At 41.2% G+C, this 18,714-nt stretch overlaps 1 protein-coding gene across 2 annotated transcripts in view; it reads right to left on the bottom strand.

Annotated features, from left to right (window-relative positions):
* CILP (cartilage intermediate layer protein) overlaps nt 1-15,651 on the bottom strand; it is a 32,634-nt gene extending 16,983 nt beyond the window's left edge. The window contains exon 1 of one of the 2 annotated variants that reach the window (XM_075207631.1): nt 15,597-15,651. The gene's annotated coding sequence lies outside the window, so the exon portion shown is untranslated. Of the gene's footprint in view, nt 1-1,689; nt 1,854-15,596 lie in introns of those variants that run through there. The other variant, XM_075207633.1, reaches the window with a different exon arrangement.
* Between the last annotated feature and the right edge of the window lie 3,063 nt (nt 15,652-18,714).

The raw sequence follows: 18,714 nt of genomic DNA, 5'->3' as shown, positions 1-18,714 counted from the left end.
TGAAGAACCCCCTGACATATTGGTAATGCGGGTAATAATGTTTTTTTTTTTTTTTATACTACCCTTTAAATGCTTGCAATAAAATTCTCTTTTTGGATAGCTGAGTATCAAGGGAAAATAAAACAATTTATATATTTCAAGTGGCGCTAAAGAGTACAGCCTGCATACACACCTAGCACAGTCACACCTAACTTTATTATTAATATCTTTTATTTATATGGCTCCACAAAGGGTCCGCAGCAGCGCCGTAAATAGAGCATAACTGTGATGAAATTAAAGATCAAAGAAGAGGGGAATGAGCAAGACCCTTTCAATACCTTATCAGAAAAAAGTAAAAGAAAAAAACGGATATAAAATAGTCATAAACAAATAACAATGTCCAATAAATTTGTTCAACATTGTAAGATAACTTGAACAGATACACAGTGCAGAATTGGAACGACTTTGTTCCATCGTTGAAAGAGGTTTTCAGTTCAGTTTGAAAATCTCGATCAACGAATTCATGTGCTTTGGAACGATGAGTCTTTCATCGTTCCAGAGTACACGCTAATGTGATATCGGGCCAATCAGTCATTTATCGTCTGATTGGCCTGATAATCTGCTAAACACACTGTAGCTGAGAGATCCATAATAAATTATAAATTAATAGATTGAAAAAGAATATAACACTGACTTGAATGACTAGGTGAGATATAAAATATATTTCTTAACAGAGAAGGTACAGTTTAGGAATCAAAAGTTCTGGTCTTTAACATACAGTACTTGGATTTTTGAAGTTCAATGCCCATAACCCAATTAGAGAGATGGTAAATATTGTAGGCGTTGTAGATGAACAATATCGGAGGCTTGAATTGCAAAGGTCAGGGTATCAGCTCAGAAGTTTTGACATTTGCAATAGCTTCATACATACTGTCTCAAATATCAAGGCATACCTAATAAATAATGTATACTAAATGCTAAGTACAGGCATACTATGTCCTGCATTTATTAGTTAAACTGCAACCATCGGATGTGAAAAGACTCAACAAACTTTTCCCTGGATTATGGCATGTAGGGGACAGTGGTTAATACAACTAAATTGCTATGTACTGCCCATTAATTATTTTTGTTTCTCTCTAAGACTTTGCTGTGCAGCCTGAAGTGTCCATGCTTCTCAAGCAATGGCGCTTGACATAAATGGTTGAGCCTCACTGTACCACCAGGCTGTGTTTTAGCCCACAATGAAAATCCCGCATTAGGAGAGGCTACTTTAGTTTTTTTAGTTTATTTTTGGAGAACCTTTTAGATAGAGATGTTATGCCTTTGCTTGGTGACATAAGACAAAGGACTTTTGATGTTGCACGGGATTGCTCGGATACAAGAAGTGTCAGATCCTAGGAGAGTCCACTGATAGTCTGGAGATGAAGAGATACCATCTGGTTTCATGTAAATTCCTGTGACATAAGAGTAATCTGTCCACCAAAAGTTAAGTAAACCCCTCAAAAAACATTCAAAAACAGCTGGCATCCACTGCGGGCACTGCTAAGCTATCTACACTACCCTAATCCTGAGTTTGCAAGCTGACATGACATTTAGGATGCCATAACACATATGAGGCACTTCCAGTTGGCTTAATAGATATCTATTACATAAAACATTAATAATTTACACAAAGTTATAAATAAATATTCAATCTCACTATATTAGCACTATATTTTATGCTCCTGTTTAGGAGATGATATCCTCTCTTCTGTGACTACAGTGCTGACTTTCTTGTCCTACAGATTTCTTATTCATTCTGCAGAGACAGGTTTTTCTCAGTGTTACTCGGGTTTTAGTGCAGATCATGAAATAATAGACTGTCCAGGTCCCCGATGGATCAATGTATTTGACAGATGGTTTAAGGTAGCTGTTTCTTAGTCAGACTTTCCTTTCTGAATTCTCAGAACGGGAGCTGTATAAGAAGAAGCACAGTATACACATTTCCACCTCCACACTGCAAATCAAATTCCCCATACAGCCCGTGCTTTATTGCAGCAGAAAGCTAATGCACACACATGACTTAGGCGCTCATCAACAGGATAGAATTTATATAGAAGCAGCTCCAAAATGTAGCGATGTCATTGACACTGTAGATATTAATTTATGAAGGGTTACCTGGTGGAAACCAAACTCCTGAGTGTCCTTTGAGACATTACATCAGTCTTAAGGTGTCATTATTCCTCAATAACAGTCTAGCTCTCTCTCTCTCTCTCTGTGATATTTTACTCTGTTTACATCCATGTCTCTCATAACTTGGAAAGGCCATAAAGCCAATTGCTGCCTACGCCCAGCCCAATATCCAGTGGAAGAAGCACCCAGGCCAGAATTTGTCCAGAAGCTGAAATTCCTTAGGTTTTAAAAAGCCATTAACTGCTGGCTCCTATTCCACAAATCAGCACATTAATCCCCGGAAATCAATATGAGGTCCGCTCATCTGCAGAGTCAATTAGATTGTGCAGCAAACATGTGGCATCTTTTGGAAAACAGCTGTTAAATGGAACTCCTCTTGTTCTACTTGTTGCATTAATAGTATTTTGTTAGGGAGACCTTACTTTTGACATGAATTGCTGCCAACTACATGACAAACATGGATCTTTGTGTCTAACTTTGTTCAATGTCAGGAGTTTTGTAATAATTTATACATGAATGCCAGAAGCCTTAAATTGAATTCATATGATCACTTTATGAATATGTGCCACTTCACAGGTACAAGATAACAACAAATAGCAATATTAAGAATCAACTTCCGCAGCGAAGGATCTGCGTGCAAAGGTCAAGGGGTATGTTTACTAATCGGCAGTTCTGACGAGCCCTCTATTTTCAATGCTTTGCCATCATTTTTTAAAAAGGACAATTTTACCAAAGACAAAGCCCATTAGGTTTAATAATTAAACTGCCGTTAAAAAAATAAATAAAAAAAAAATGGTTCATTGGAACCGCCACTTAGTAAATATACCCCCAAATGTTCTTAGAGCTGCCAGGTAAATCATTTAAAACCAGACACATATGAACTATCATAGGTGGGAAATTGTTACAGAGAGATCTGAGAATTATATTACACTGTGCACTTGGGATTAATATTAAGATATTTAATAGTACTGGATGTGGAGGTAGGGCTTATAGTGCCAGGTTTCGAATAATTGAATACCTAGTTCGTTAATTACAGTCCCCAACTGTTAATTAATGTTATTCCTTGCCTCCAATAGCTCAGTGTAATTCACAGCAAAAATGCTGGGTGATAAGGCCCCTGGTGAATGCTACCTCCGGCAATAACCAGCTATAGTCTTCACCAGCCAGGGGGTATTGATAAATAGGAAAGATCCCCAGTTCCATGAAAACACCCTTTTTTAAGGGATCTTCGTTTTTTCTCCTACTGATATATAGACTCCACAATATAATATAATGAAGTGTCATATGCACAACAGAGAATAGGTTCTTGACAGTGCTATTTAATAACTGTGAAAGTTGCATTTTCCATATAAATTATAATGAAAGAGAAACACCTCCACAGTCTTCATTTACCGCCTTATAAATACAATGGGATTGGTCTTTTCTGCGGTAGTTCAAATGGAAATGACAAATAAGTAATATGAATAGATGACCGGGACTTGAACCTGCGACACCTAATGAAGAACTATCAGCTGAATAGGTTAATACGCTGCCAATCACAAGTGGCTGGATAGTGCCGCCACTCCATGCTTAAGGAGATGCAAAATGCAAAGAGCCTGTCGTATTTTGGAACACGTGCAGTACGGCAGTGCGTATATTTATACCACATAAGTTGACATACGCTCAACTCTAAATGAGGATCTAAATGTGAGCTTTATGCAGTGCATACACCCTAATACAGATTTATCGGAGGCCTGGATACAAATATATATAATACATCTCCCTATAATAATATATTAGTCTCTCGGTATTTGGAGGTTTCTTCTTTGTATGAAGTGGAGACCACTGAGCTGTGAGGAACCAGAGAATATTTTACTAGAAGTCACCTGAAGGTGAAACCTGTTCTGTGTAAATCAGTGATTCCCTGAGGATGGAAAAGGACAGAAGTGAGAGGATATTAAATCTCACCCTGGAGATTGCGGTGTTTGTATGGGGACGGCTGCCCGAGACCAAGAAGTACTGCGCACTGCACTCGCTGGTTTACCGGTTCCTGACACATGAGACGGAGCTGAGATTCCCTCTTGGAGACCCCAATACAGATAAGCTGGTTTTATATTACCTTTTGGTACGCTTCCACCTATTATACTGTTATTTGGTGAACTGTATTACTCTGCATACCTATCTCCATCCCTCAGCTGCTATATAATTGGAAAATTTGTGGGCTGTGTTGTACTGGTTCAGCCAGCCCCGTTTGAGCATTAATTGCATATGCATATTGTGACATTTGAGTTTATTCTCTATACACTAGAGTCTGTTATGGTTATCCATCCTGTCTAGCATTTGGATTTAAGAACTGGATTTATTACACAGATTGTTGGATACCAACCCAGAGACCTGTATTCGATCCTCATGCTCATCTAATTGTTCCCACCTTGTTTAGCTTAAGTCCGCTAAACATCACCAGTGCGCCATCCTTCAGTTGCACCCACAAATATATATATATATATATATATATATATATATATATATATATATATATATATATATTTATACACTTTTAGACTGCAAAACCAGATACTAATCCAGAAAAACGTGAAAACACAGCAGCCCCGCTCACACACTCTTTCAATATTTTATTTTCCAAGTAACATTTATTATTATTTAGTATTTTTGGACTTGCTAGTCTTAGGCTATGATTACACTTGAGATTTGCCACGTAATCTCATACATAATTGCAAACTCTCCTTTTTACAGGGACAGTACCAGGTTTTAAAGCGCTGTCTCTGGAAATTTTTGTAGCTAGAAATGTGTTTATTTTTTTTAACATTACGCAATCAAATTCCTCTCTTTTTACATGTTATATGTAATTCTTACCATTTATTCTCATTCTCTGTGCTTTATAAGTTTATATCTATTGGAATTGAATATTTCAAATGCAAAACAATACACTGTAATCAAACCCTTTAAACTTATACATATTTAAATTGCTGGCAACAATGTCTTATCTGATCTGACTGCACAGCAAGATCATCGGCAATATGCTGAACCTTACATAAACTGTCATACTGACACTGATAAGCCTATTTATGTGAGGTTTGAATTTCAGATTATTATACCTGCATTAAAATAGATGAGAGTTTTATTAGAATTAGTACATCCATTACTCAGAGCCGGATTAACCCGAGGTCTAACTGGGCTACAGCCCAGGGGCCTCGGGCATCCAAGGGGCCCTTGAAAGTGCTCAGCAGCATTATTGATGGGTGCGGGGGCGCCCGGCCCGATCAATGCTGCTGAGCCTGTCACTGTAGTCCTTCCGCGGCGTTCAGTAATCTACTTGCTGAGATCTCGTGATAGTGGGACTATGAGTCTCACTCTCACAAGATCTCCTCAGTAAGGAGCTTGCAGCGCGCCGCGGAAGGACTACAGTGACAGGAGAAGGAGGTAAGCGCTTGGGGGGAGAGGGGGGATCACAGGGGGAGCCTCACGGGGGAATGGAGGACCCCTTAACCCAGGGGCCTCTATTCCCTTAATCCGGCCCTGCCACTACTAAACAAGACTATATAAGGTGTAAATGTATGTGATATAAGAAAATTCTAGGAATCGCTCAGTAAGGGTCATGTACAAACCACAAAAGTGTAAGACCACAGCACAGATGTTTTCTGTGAGATATCACGCATCTACTTTTGAACGACTTCACCAAGTGTTTTGGAGAAGTGTATGGATATACAGGCCAAGATGGCAGTGCAAGCGTTTGCACTGCCCAATGATAGGCAATGTTCCTTGCTGAGTACTGATGAGGCATATGCCTACTTTTGCACAATCTGGGGCATAACTCTACTCTGCAACCAAATTTTGCCATGGGGCCCAACAATAGCAGGTAATAAAAGTCCAAAATGGGTATTGCTCATTGACCCCGCTCATGCTTAGAAGAGCATCACCAGCTGGAGTTCTGTGGGGGTGCTGGATGGCATAACCCCCCCCTCCCACAGGTTGTGTCCCTTCACCTCAGAAATGTAGCCTCCCACCCACCTTGGGAATAGCTCTCCCACCCCCTGCTGCTTCTTACCTTAGCTTATCTTCTGCTCGTCAGACCAGGAGTGTTACGCTGTGACATGATAGCCCAGCACCACACTCCCAATGTATCACCGACATTGAGGAGCAGCAGTCAACTGCTTCACAGGTATGAAGCTGCTGGCTGCGTCTTCTCCATGTCAGCAACCAGCGGTCCAAGTGGGGGTGTCACAGGGGCATTACAAACACTGGATGAATGACATTATGTCAGTCTTTCAGTGTTTCAGGTGCCTCCTAACCATTGGCGCCCTAGTTGACTACCTAGGTTTTCCTAATGGTAGAAATGGCCCTCACCGCCATCACCCCTCACCTCCTACAACAGCGGTAGTTCCTCCACTGCTAACAGGGGCAGTTCCTTTTTCCCAAGAGGACACATAGCCTTTTTGTTCTTGTCCTATAATTTAAATAGAATTTATTTTGCATTTTCCAGTTGCACATTTTTAAGAGAACGAACTTTTCTAGGCACTTGTCAATTTATATTGTAAAAATCTTCATACACACAAAAGCGACACGTAATAAAAGCAGTATTGGTATTCTTGCGTCCTTGTCCTTAAAATAAAGCTAAACTGAGCAGTATTTTAAGAGAAAAATGGAAACATTTAAATCAACAAAGGGACTGGTCCCAAATTGGTAGAGGGTTGTGTTGGACTTTGAAGTGATGTTTTTATGCTATCCGCAATGACGCAGTTTCAGGTGGATTTACAAACCCACAAAGTTAGCCGCAGATCGAAACTAGTAGCTCCAAAGACCGTGAAGTGGAAGTGCACCCTAAAATGTGTCAGGCGCACAAATAGGTGCACTTGTGCACACAGGAAAGAACTTACTGTTTCACAAATGACCCTTAGTCACTGTAGCATGGGATATGGCTCAACAAGTGATGACATAAGGAAAGCTTCATATACCTAGAATTTCTGCTAAACAAGTAAGATTTCAGTATCTATTCCAGGTATTTTTTTACAGTATTATACTACTGTATGTTTTAAGAATAATGCCTGCTTATGTCTGATTTAATTGAACTCCACAAGAACCACATGTAGCTTCTTAAATTTACTTTTCCCAGTAGAAAAGGTTTAATTCAATATTATCAACAAATGTAGTAATCCTGATTTAAAAAATCCTGTAAATCCAATAAATTCTGGAACAAGAAGCTTTTTATTTATGCAGTATGTCAACCAACTTTCTGCTTTCTTAGCGTTGAAATAGGAATCCTGTGAGCTGCTTTTCAGCTCCAAAGAAGTAGTTATGGGAGACATGAAAAGCAAATGTGCTACTTGTTAGTGTGTAATCATGGGCTACCCTAAGCAGCTGACTGCACGAAGGTGTGTGACATCATTGCCATAAGCTCTACAATTGTCTAAAGATGTCATGAGAACACCGGCTGTATTATACATCAGCAGTAAGGAAATGCCTCTTGTGTCATTCTGATCTGAAGCAACAAGCCAGGGCAATTCCCTGTCTCGCTGCTATACGTTTCAATGGACTGTAAAGCTTTTTATATCCCTGATAATTTGTATAGCTCTGGATTCATTCAGCTGGTAGGAAAAGTGATTTAAGAGTAACGTCTAGATGTCCAGAATGCTTATTTCTGCTCATGTTGGCACTTTTCTATTCCTGTATCCCTAAGGCATAAGTCCAAGATCAGTCGCCTGCGTTTCTTTCAATGACAATGTGCATGTAATCCTATCTGAATACAGATATCTGCTCCAGCAGGATATCTCTACTCCGCTGTCCGGCTACCCCACGTGCCATTATTATCCTTGGCATTGTTGTTATATAAATACAGCTTCCAGCAACGCCTGCCAACATGTAATGAGGAGATGTCACGTTTCCTCTTGGAAGCTGGCTTAATGACAGGGGCATTGGCAGTATCCATCTTATCTTCCCATACTCATACAGGTAAATTAGTAAATCCTATCTGCAGCCATAGAATATATAATATCTGTGGCTTGAGAATATACAAAACTAAAATAAGACAAAAATAAACCACTAGTATTAATTTAAGAAACACAGACACTATCCCATAACTATGATATATATGAGTTAAGATTACTATTTCATATGTTCTACCTGTCACTTCCCTGTCCCTTGATCCTTCCAAATGATCACTCTCTTGAACTTGATGCACAGATCTTAAGTGATATCCCCCTCTGCTGGCTACCAAAAGTGTGTGTCTGGCTACTAAAAAAAATGCTCTTAGTAGTACCAGAGAGGAGATACTTTAATGGACATGATGGCATAGATGGGGCTATACTGGATATTGATAGCATATATGAGCCTATAGAGTTGCATAGATTAGGGTATAGTGTATACTGGCGGCATAAATGGGGATATGAGGTATGCTTGTAGCATAAACGGAGCATCCTGTATACAGGTAGCATAAACACAATATACTGATGTTATAAATGGGGTACTACTGTAAAATAGTGGCAAGTAAGCAGAATGTATACCGTTGTCAGTGACACACGCAGGGGGGGTTTCTGGGTCTCCAGAAACCCCTCCCCTCCGCTAAAGAAGTGCCCCTGTACTATCCAGCAGCCGCGGCGCTGTCAAAGAAGCGTCCGCTGTGCCGCGGGTGCTGGATAGTACAGAGCTGCCTAAATGGAACTGCGCATGCGCAGCAGCTTTTTCTTTTCTTTTTTTTTTGGGGGGGGGGAATTAAAAATCCTACGTGCGCCCCTGGTTGTCTAGACTTATAATATAGATAGGACAATGATGTATATTAGTGGAACGCACGTTGCTGTACTGTATTCTAGTGGAATGGGTGGGATATTACTACACACTAGTGTCACAGATGGGGGATACTGTTTACCAGTGACATAGATGGGGCTATACTGTATAATACTACCTGTCTGTAACTTCCTTGGACTGTACAGTGAACTGTCACCTCGTGTTCACTTATATTCCTTTCAAGGCCACACATGCAATACTGAGTATGAATTGGAAAGATCACTTACAGCCCTTGAATTCTGCCCTAAGTGTGTATATTATAAATTATCCATAGCCATCTGTTACATTATAAAATACATTGCAAATTGCTTCTGAACACTATAGAGGTCATTTTTGATGTGCAAAATGGCCACTTTGCAGCGCAAAAGCAGCATTGGACCTGCTGTGCACCTCGATTTGTGCAAGTACTAGATCTCCTCCAAGCACATAGGTCTGCAGAGGTAGGTAGCCATGGTTGTGCAGAGGCAGAAGTTTGTACAGACAGAGGGGGTAAGTTATTAGGCAGATTAAAAGTGTTCCTCATGAACTGTGGAGTAGGCGCACACACTGATGCATCTCCTTTTGAAATTAGCTTTAATTTTAATATTATTGCAATGAGATAAAGCGGTGGAAACTGCATGGTCATTTCCACTCTACGAAGGGACTCGTAATCTTGTCCTATAATTAGTACAGATTTGCAACTACATTTTACACTGGCAGAGAAGCAGGTTTCCAGGTGCACTCCGAGCAATGTAATAAAAATAAATAAACACGCAACATGCAACATGTAATAAAAACAGTGCCGATGTCCCCTCATTCTTGTGATTAGTGTACACTAGGCTAAACTAAGCAGTATTTTGGGTCAAAAACAGAAAGGTTTATTTTATTGAAAAGTGTGGTACTAAAATGATAGGCGGTTGGACTTTAATGTGACGTTTACATTTTTTGACGTGTCCATGAGTCTCTTCAGAACTTTTCTGCCTCTTGGCACACCTAGGTGTGGTTCACAGTTGTGGAGGCATCTCCGGGGAGCCAAAGGGGGCCATGCACCTTAAATGGCTCTGGGCAGACCATCCAGACACACCTTCCTATGGGAGCAAGTTGAGTTTTTGACCCTTGATGATGCTTAATAGATTAACAAATTACTGTCTCTCTTTAAGGTTTTAGGAGAACTACTGTGTATATCTGAATAAAGGGAATAAATACATAGTAGAGGAAAAAAATTAATTATACCGTAAATAAATAGATGTAATTTAATAAATGATGTCTATAGTTATGCCAGCCCCCTGGTAACCGCTTTAAAGACAACTAAATGATTGCATACAATTCCTAAACAGACAACAAGAAAAGCATTATCAATAGAGATCTAAAAAATAACCTTTAGCTTGTTCACTGGTTCTAGTACTAATCCCGCCACTTGTACTATTAATATTGGACATCTCTGCTCCATAGTTCCCTGTGCTGCCTCACCTGAAGTTCCTTCTAGTACACAGTAACAAACAACTTGTGACTCTGAAATTTCAGTAGGCTGGACTGGGTTCTCAGCCAATATGAAACAAAGGACCAGAGAGAATAACAACAGTACATTGTAGAAAAAGCATTTGATACAACACCCAACAACACTACATTTTAATTTTCGTAGTGACCCCTTTTTCCTTGTACTTTGAAGGACTTTTAAACCCAAGATGGGTCCCAGAGCAAGTCTTGAAGGTCAAGGCCAAAGGGGTGTAACTGCTAAAGATCATAGCCTGACAGCAGACATAAATAGAGACTGGCCATGGGTATTACATGTAAAGTCACACTACTGACAAGAAACGACCTCTGTTAGCAGTGTCATTAGACAGCTCTCCAATGACCTATCTTTGTTTAATGACAACAGTGGGAGCAAGAGAGCAGAAGATGCAATGAGGTGCAGTGCAAGGAGTGAGTACATATGGCAGCAATGGAATGGATACTGTTACATGGAGCTGGATATTGTTGTATGGGCTGGATACTGTGATCTGGAGGCAGGCCGGGCGCTCCCATTAGGCAAGGTTAGGCAGCCGGGCTCTGGTGGGCGCCATAGAATTAAAATGCATTTACTATTGTACTTTAAAGCTGTGCGGCGACCGCTGAGCATACCTTCCACGGCTGCCGCATAGCTTCAGATAGATCCACGGGGAGGGGCTATGGATCACCACTGCCGCCCTCCCCTCCAACAGCTGATGGGGCGCTCCGTCTCCTCCTCTCCACTCACTGACTGTCGGGCCGTGATGATGATGTCACGCCCGACAGTCAGTGAGTGGAGGGGACCCGGTAGAGAGGAGCAGCTTTATGGAGCCAAGTAAGGAAAGACGCGGGGGGAGGAGCGGATTTTGAAATTGTGCCTAGGGCGCAGAGGACCCTACCTGGAGCTGTATATTGTGACCTGTTATATTGTAGCATATAGCTAGATATTGATTCATGGGGCTGGATACTGTGACCTGGAGCTGTATGTTGTAGCATAGAGCTGGATATTGTTGCATGGGGCTGGATACTGGGACCTGGAGCTGTATATTGTAGCATTGGGCTGCAAATTGTGACATGGCGTTATATATTGTGGCATGGTTTTGCATAACAATATACAATAGATAGATTTTGAATGGCATTTGGATCACTTTGACGTTGTAATTATGCTGTTTAATTTCAAAGTTTTATTGTGAGGCTTGTGCTTAATAAATACATAACATATCATTGGTTGGTATATAAACGACCACCGAACTAGAAGTGGCAATAAATATTTCCAACAAGCATTTGCTCACAAGCAAATGTTTTAAGAAACCTGGGGATTAAATTTTACACATGGCACTATTCTTATAAATACATTTATTGCATTCATGCACCTGATGTAATATATGAAACTTTGTTGTGTCTAAGTTTTCCCGGGAAATCTCTATTTTGTAAAAATGTAATTGGTTATCAGAATAAAAATACCATATGCACATAGCTTAGCATGATTACTGCGATTATACACCGATCAGCTACAACCTTAAAACCACTGACAAGTGAACTGAATGGCAATAATTATCTTATTAACATGACAACTCTCAAGGGGTGGGATATATTAGGCAGCAAGTGAACAGTTATTTCTTGAAATTGATGTGTTGGAAGCAGGAGAAATGGTCAAGCGAAAGGATCTGAGCGACTATGACAAGGACCAAATTGTGATGGCTAGACAACTGGGTCAGGGCACCTCCAAAACCGCTGGTCTTATGGGGTGTTCCCAGGATGCAGTGGTTAGTACCTTGCTGCATATAAGGATGCATAGCCACAGATCAGTCAGAGTACCCATATTGACCTCTGTCCACCACTGAAAGCCTGCAATGGGCATGTGAGCAATGGAAGAAGGTGGCCTGGTCTGATGAATCACATTTTCTTTTACATCATGTGGATGGCCAGGTGCATGTGCGCTGTTTACCTGGGGAAGAGATGGCACCAGGATGCACTATGGGTAGAAGGCAAGCCTGTGGAGCCAGTGTGATGCACTGGGCAATGTTCTGCTAGGAAACCATGGCATTTATATGGATCTTATTTTGACACGTAACACTTACTTAAACATTGTTGCAGACCAAGTACACCCCTTCATGGCAATATTATTCCCAGATGGCAGTGGCCTCTTTCAGCAGAATAATACGCCCTGCAGCTCTGCAGAAATTGTTCAGGAATGGTTTGAGGAACATGACAAGGAGTTCAAGGTGTTGACTTGGCCTCCAAATTCCCCAGATCTCAATCTGATTGAGCAGAGCCTTGGAGGCCCCATCTCGCAACTTACAGGATTTAAAGGATCTGCTGCTAACATCTTGATGCCAAATACCACAGGACACATTTACAGGTCTTGAGTCCATGCCTTGACGGGTCAGAACTGTTTTGGTGGCCCAAGGGGATCCTACACAATATTAGTCAGGTGGTTTTAATGTTGTAGCTGGTCGGTGTATTACTATACTGTAACTGTTTTACTCCATTTAGAACCGAAAAGGAAGCAAGGGATGTTTTATATGGACTGATCATTCCTCCTGTGTCCTGGTTTTCTGTTCCTAAACCATGTGGGACCAAATGTCTAGCTGTGATATGTGATTGCATACTTATTATCTTCCACTAAAACGATTACCACAATTCCGACGGGATGGAGACCTACAAATAAAAATCGAATGTAGTAAAAACCGAATTAAATATACATAGACTTACCTGAAACGCGACGCTGCACATGTCCGATGGCCACTGCATACTGACCGCAACTGATTCCGAATGAAGAGGTGGCCTGCACTACACTGTGACGTCATCGCGACTTGGAATAATGTTAATTTAAAGCGGCAATGTCGGGTTAATTTTTCAAACACTTAACCTGCGGGGTCCCGACATTGCCGCTTTAAATTAACATTATTTGAAGTCGCGATGACGTGACAGTGCAGTGCCGGCCACCTCTTCATTTGGAATCAGTTGCGGTCAGCATGCAGGGGCCATCGGATTCTGTTTTTACTACATTCGATTTTTATTTGTAGGTCAGAATTGTTAGCAGCGCAAATCCGTACCCAACCCCACTAAAAACCATGTTCTACATCTGGAGATCAGCACACAACACAGCTGCTTGGATGAGAGGATGTTTTCTCTCATTGTATCTCATTAAAGTTGGATGTCAAGACACTAATGTGAGGCAATTATGGAAATAGGTGCACAGATAAACGAGTAACTGATAGCAACCAATCAGACATTTGCATTCATTGTCTAAACTAATGAAATGAATATAATATGATCTGATTATGGGTTACAGCATGGTTACCTGTACAGCTGTCTACATGAATATACCTAATTTTATTTTAAATGACCAGTTGAACCATTAATATCACTGTGCTGGTACTCTATACTTCTAGTAATAGTTACATATTGAGATTTTAAAAAATGCAAACAAACGATAAACTGTAACACTGAGGGCGCAGCTGAATTTTCATGGTGATAAAAAACAATATTTATTTATATACTGATTGTTAATGCCATAGAGATTACATTGAACAGAAATGCTCATGTCAATGTCCTGTTGCCAAGATGTTGCACAGTGGTGATTGTAAATGTTTTTCAGCTGAAAATTAGTTGTCTCAGTTTTTGGTCAATGTTACATAGTGAATGATCTGACACAATTAAGATCATCCACAAATTCCTTGTGTGGCTCCTGTTTATACACCTCTCAGGAAACAGAAAAATATATATTGCATTTCGGAAAGAAAGCATCACATACAATTTGGAAAGGTCAATGAGCTGTGGGAGATAATGATTCTGTGCTGCAATGCATATATTAGCATAATACTGTTACATAAAATCACTAGTAGTGTATGAATATAAAATTTATCAATAGAAGGAAAACAAACTCCTATATAGTTTGTGTTTTGGAGAAGCCATAGGTATGTCTTGTGCACTTATAATTTACAATAATTGATGGATAACCATTAATAAACATATAAAAAATATCAATATGTTTTATTTGCCTTTACCAATCATTTATCTCTAAGATACTACTGACATAGCTAGATCACACAAACACTTGGCACACCATTGTCTACACTGCTGTATAAGCAGGAAGAGCCACTGACAGAACATTTTATTTTACTTGTAAGAAACCTAGCTTTTTTGTGCAGAATACCTAGATCATGTTCTGTAATCTGAATGGTATAAAAGTCTTAAATGGACAACATCTTGTTTAAATGGACAACTTTAGTTACCAATATAATACAGTGACAAAACTGTACCATTCTATGCTCTACATATCAACATACATTTCTCTGTCCATGGAAGATATGCCTACTTATGAGTACATTTTTAATGGGTGCAGTTATTTCTTGACTTTTTAAAAGGTCTAATTGGTCCTTTATTTGACCACCAGGCTCTTGATATCTACAATATTATGTCAACATATTTTATAAACAGGTTTAGCTTTATTTTTTAAAAGTTGTGAAACATATTTAAGTAAAAGAGAACGTATACTCAGAATATCAACAAAATCAACAGAGTGAATACCAAGCCTGGGCACCCAGCATTTAGCGTGAAGAGCGCGCATCTGGGACACAACTACGATTGATATATCATACACAGAAAACAGAAATATACATCAGTAATGCATCCAGAGCAAATACAAAATCCAGACCACAAGTTTCCACCAGGTTTTCCCAGTTCATATCACACAAATCATTTAGATCTCAATTAATAGCTTTTAAAAAAAATAAACAAACCGTACAAAATTACACCCACTGAGATATTTGTGAAGAAATGTTTGTATATATGCACATTTAAAATATACCCAAATGTATGTATGTATGTATGTATGTATGTATGTATATGTGCACGTACCTGTATATATTTTAGTATAGTCCTAATATTTATGTGCTAGAATGCATTGCAATTTGAATAGACATTTGGTACTCAGAAATATAAAATGATGGTTTTTATGTAATGTAATTACAATAGAATATTTAAAAATTGCATAATATAGAATGCATTTGTTTAGAATACTGTTTAATTGTCCTCTTTAACTTTGAAGTAAATGTTTACAAGTAAAATGTATGTGTTACTAAACTGAAACCCAAGCTTAATGAGTTGTTTAATTATTAGCTATCCTTAGCCATTAATATGTTTGTAATATATATGACATGTCAGCAAGCTATTGTTGTCCAAGACAGTCTTACCAAAGAAGTATGTGTTTCCAGTTGTCCTGTAGAGCTGTGTTCTCAGTCTTGAGCTGTTCAGGGGTCTTTTTATACAGCAGCTCAACTAGCAGCCCGGGAGTGGCAGGCAGCCACAGGACACAGAGGAAACCAGATCCGAGAAAGTGAGGAAACCAATGTTTGAAGGGAGCTAACAACAGTGGTATAGACTATAGAGCATCTCTATCAGCCCATGACAAAATACAGAAGCTAACAAACTGCATACTACTATACTAGTACTTTTTAGTAGGTAAAACCCAGTACTTTTACATAACAAAGAATAAAAAAGGCATGAAAAATACTATAATAATGTTCCTTAGTGAAGATGTGTGTATTAAAAAAATGAACCTGTTGCTTCTGAGTGTGTTTCCAAGTCCTTAATGTTTGTATTTAAGCTCCCATTGTCATAATTTTTTATAGAAGTGATGTTTTATCTTGAAGTAAAGCACAGCACAAATGCCAAAATTTTAAAACAATTTCCAAGGACACTCAATTGCTAGGTAATGAGCTGATAGTCAGGCATAGTGGCCATTTGAAGGAAACGTTAACTGCTGTGTGTATATCTGTGTGTGTGTATGTGTGTGTGTGTGTATATATAATATATATATATATATATATATATATATATATATATATATATATATATATATATATATATATATATATTATACACAATCAGTGGTCTCTTTATTAGGTACACATTTCTAGTACTGAGTAGGACACCATTTGTCCGCAGAAGAGCCTGGATTGTTTGTGCCATGGATTCACCATCAAGCGGTGCTCATCTTGGTATCAGTTGGGGGACTAATGTGTTCCAAGAAAACATTCCTCATACTATTACTCCACCATCGCCAGTCTTCACCATTGATACAAGGCAGGATGGATCCATGTATTCAGTTTCCTGTTCTTAGCTGACAGTAGTGAACTCCGGAGTGGTCTGTTTCTATAGCCCATCCACTTTGAAGTTTGACTTGCTGTGCATTCAGAGATACTCTTCTAAATACCACTGTTGTAATATATGGTTATTATTTCATGGTTATTATACTTACTGTGTCATCTTCCTGTCAGCTTGAACCAGTCTGGCCATTCTCCTCTCAACGCTCTCTTTAACTAGGCATTTTCGCCCACAGAACAGCCGCTCACTGCATGTTTTATGTTTTGCACACTATTCTCTTCAAACTCTAGAGACTGTTGCGCATGAAAATCCCAGTAGATCACAGATTCTGAGATACTAAAACCACCACGTCTGGCACCAATAATCATTCCACAAGTCAGGTCTGGTGTGTAAAGATACCGGGTTTATCTGGCCCAATTGTATCCACATGACGCTGACAGGCCACCAAAGGGTGCCATACTGTATCAGGGAAGTCTACCCAGTACCTTCTAGTGATTTTAAAGTCACTCAAACAAATGCAGTTAAAAAGGCACAACAGTACATTTATTGTAATAAAAACAATAACTAGAATTCTATATGCAAACCATAAATAAATGCCATACAGGTTTACCAGATTATCTGTCCCTTATCCCACTAGCTTAAGGAGTTATAGTCACTTGGATATCCTGACTTGCTGAATTCCGCCCACGGAGCCTCACAATCTCTCCTCTGGTCAGTCCAGTAGAAGCCTAGACTTCAACGCTGGAGTTCTTCCCAGGGTGAAAGCAAAAATACAACAAGCCCCCCTGGCTCTCACTCTATCCTCTATACCAGTGGTTCCCAAACTTTTGCAGTTCGCGGCACCTTTAGAGTCTCCAAATTTTTTCAAGGCACACCTCCAATATAATTATTGAGCAGTCCTGTTTTAGAAGTAGTTGGGTCAAAAAAGTGTAATAAGTATTTAGGTCAGGACAGAAATACTTATTTAGTTGTATGCAAAAATGCCCCTTCTGCATCCAGACACTCTGCCCCCTCTGCATCCAGACCCACTACCCTCTCTGCATCCAGACACACTGCCCCCTCTGCATCCAGACATACTGCCCTCTCTGCCCTCTGTCACGCTGTCCCCCCTCCTCTGCCCTCTGTCACGCTGTCCCCCTGCTCTGCACTCTGTCACGCTGTCCCCCTCCTCTGCACTCTGTCACACTGTCTTCCTCCTCTGCCCTCTCTCACGCTGTCCCCTCCTTTGCCCTCTGTCACGCTGTCCCCCTCCTCTGCCCTCTGTCACGCAGTGGCGGATCCAGGGGGGGGGGGGCGATCGGGGCGATCGCCCCCCCCCCCCCCTAGCAGGGGCTTGCTGCCGGCGGCTGCACACTATGTGCAGATCCGTTCAGCAGAGAGAGTTAGGGAGAGAGTCCTGCCCAACTGCTCTGATTGACACAATCAGAGCAGCCGGGCAGGACTCTCTCCCTAACTCTCTCTGCTGAACGGATCTGCACATAGTGTGCAGCCGTCAGCAGCCTTAGGTGTCAAAAAGGGGGCGGGGCTAAATCGCCCCCCCCCCCCCCTAAATCGCCCCCGGTACAATTAACTTCTGGATCCGCCCCTGCTGTCACGCTGTCCCCTCCTCTGCCCTCTCTCACGCTGTCCTCCTCCTCTGCCCTCTCTCACGCTGTGTCCCCCTCCACTGCCCCCTCACGCTGTGTCCCCCTCCACTGCCCCCTCACGCTGTGTCCCCCTCCACTGCCCCTCTCACGCTGTGTCCCCCTCCACTGTCCCTCTCATGCTGTGTCCCCCTCCACTGCCCCTCTCATGCTGTGTCCCCTTCCACTGCCCCTCTCCTCTGCCTTGCTGTGCCCCTCTTCTGCCCCGCTGTCACCCTCCCCTGCCCCGCTGTCACCCTCCTCTGCCTCTCCTCTGCCCCACTGTCACCCTCCTCTGCCCCGCTGTCACCCTCCTCTGCCTCTCTTCTGCCCCGCTGTCACCCTCCTCTGCCTCGCTGTCACCCTCCTCTGCCTCTCCTCTGCCCCCCTCCTCTGCACTCTGTCACGCTGTCCCCCTCCTCTGCCCTCTCTCACGCTGTTCCCCTCCTCTGCCCTCTGTCACGCTGTCCCCCTCCTCTGCCCTCTGTCACGCTGTCCCCTCCTCTGCCCTCTCTCACGCTGTCCTCCTCCTCTGCCCTCTCTCACGCTGTCCTCCTCCTCTGCCCTCTCTCACGCTGTCCTC

Source organism: Mixophyes fleayi, chromosome 4, assembly GCF_038048845.1.
Source record: "Mixophyes fleayi isolate aMixFle1 chromosome 4, aMixFle1.hap1, whole genome shotgun sequence".
Taxonomy (NCBI): Eukaryota; Metazoa; Chordata; class Amphibia; order Anura; family Limnodynastidae; genus Mixophyes; species Mixophyes fleayi.
The sequence above is the reverse complement of the archived record's forward strand: the minus strand, read 5'-3'. Positions and strand labels throughout refer to the sequence as shown.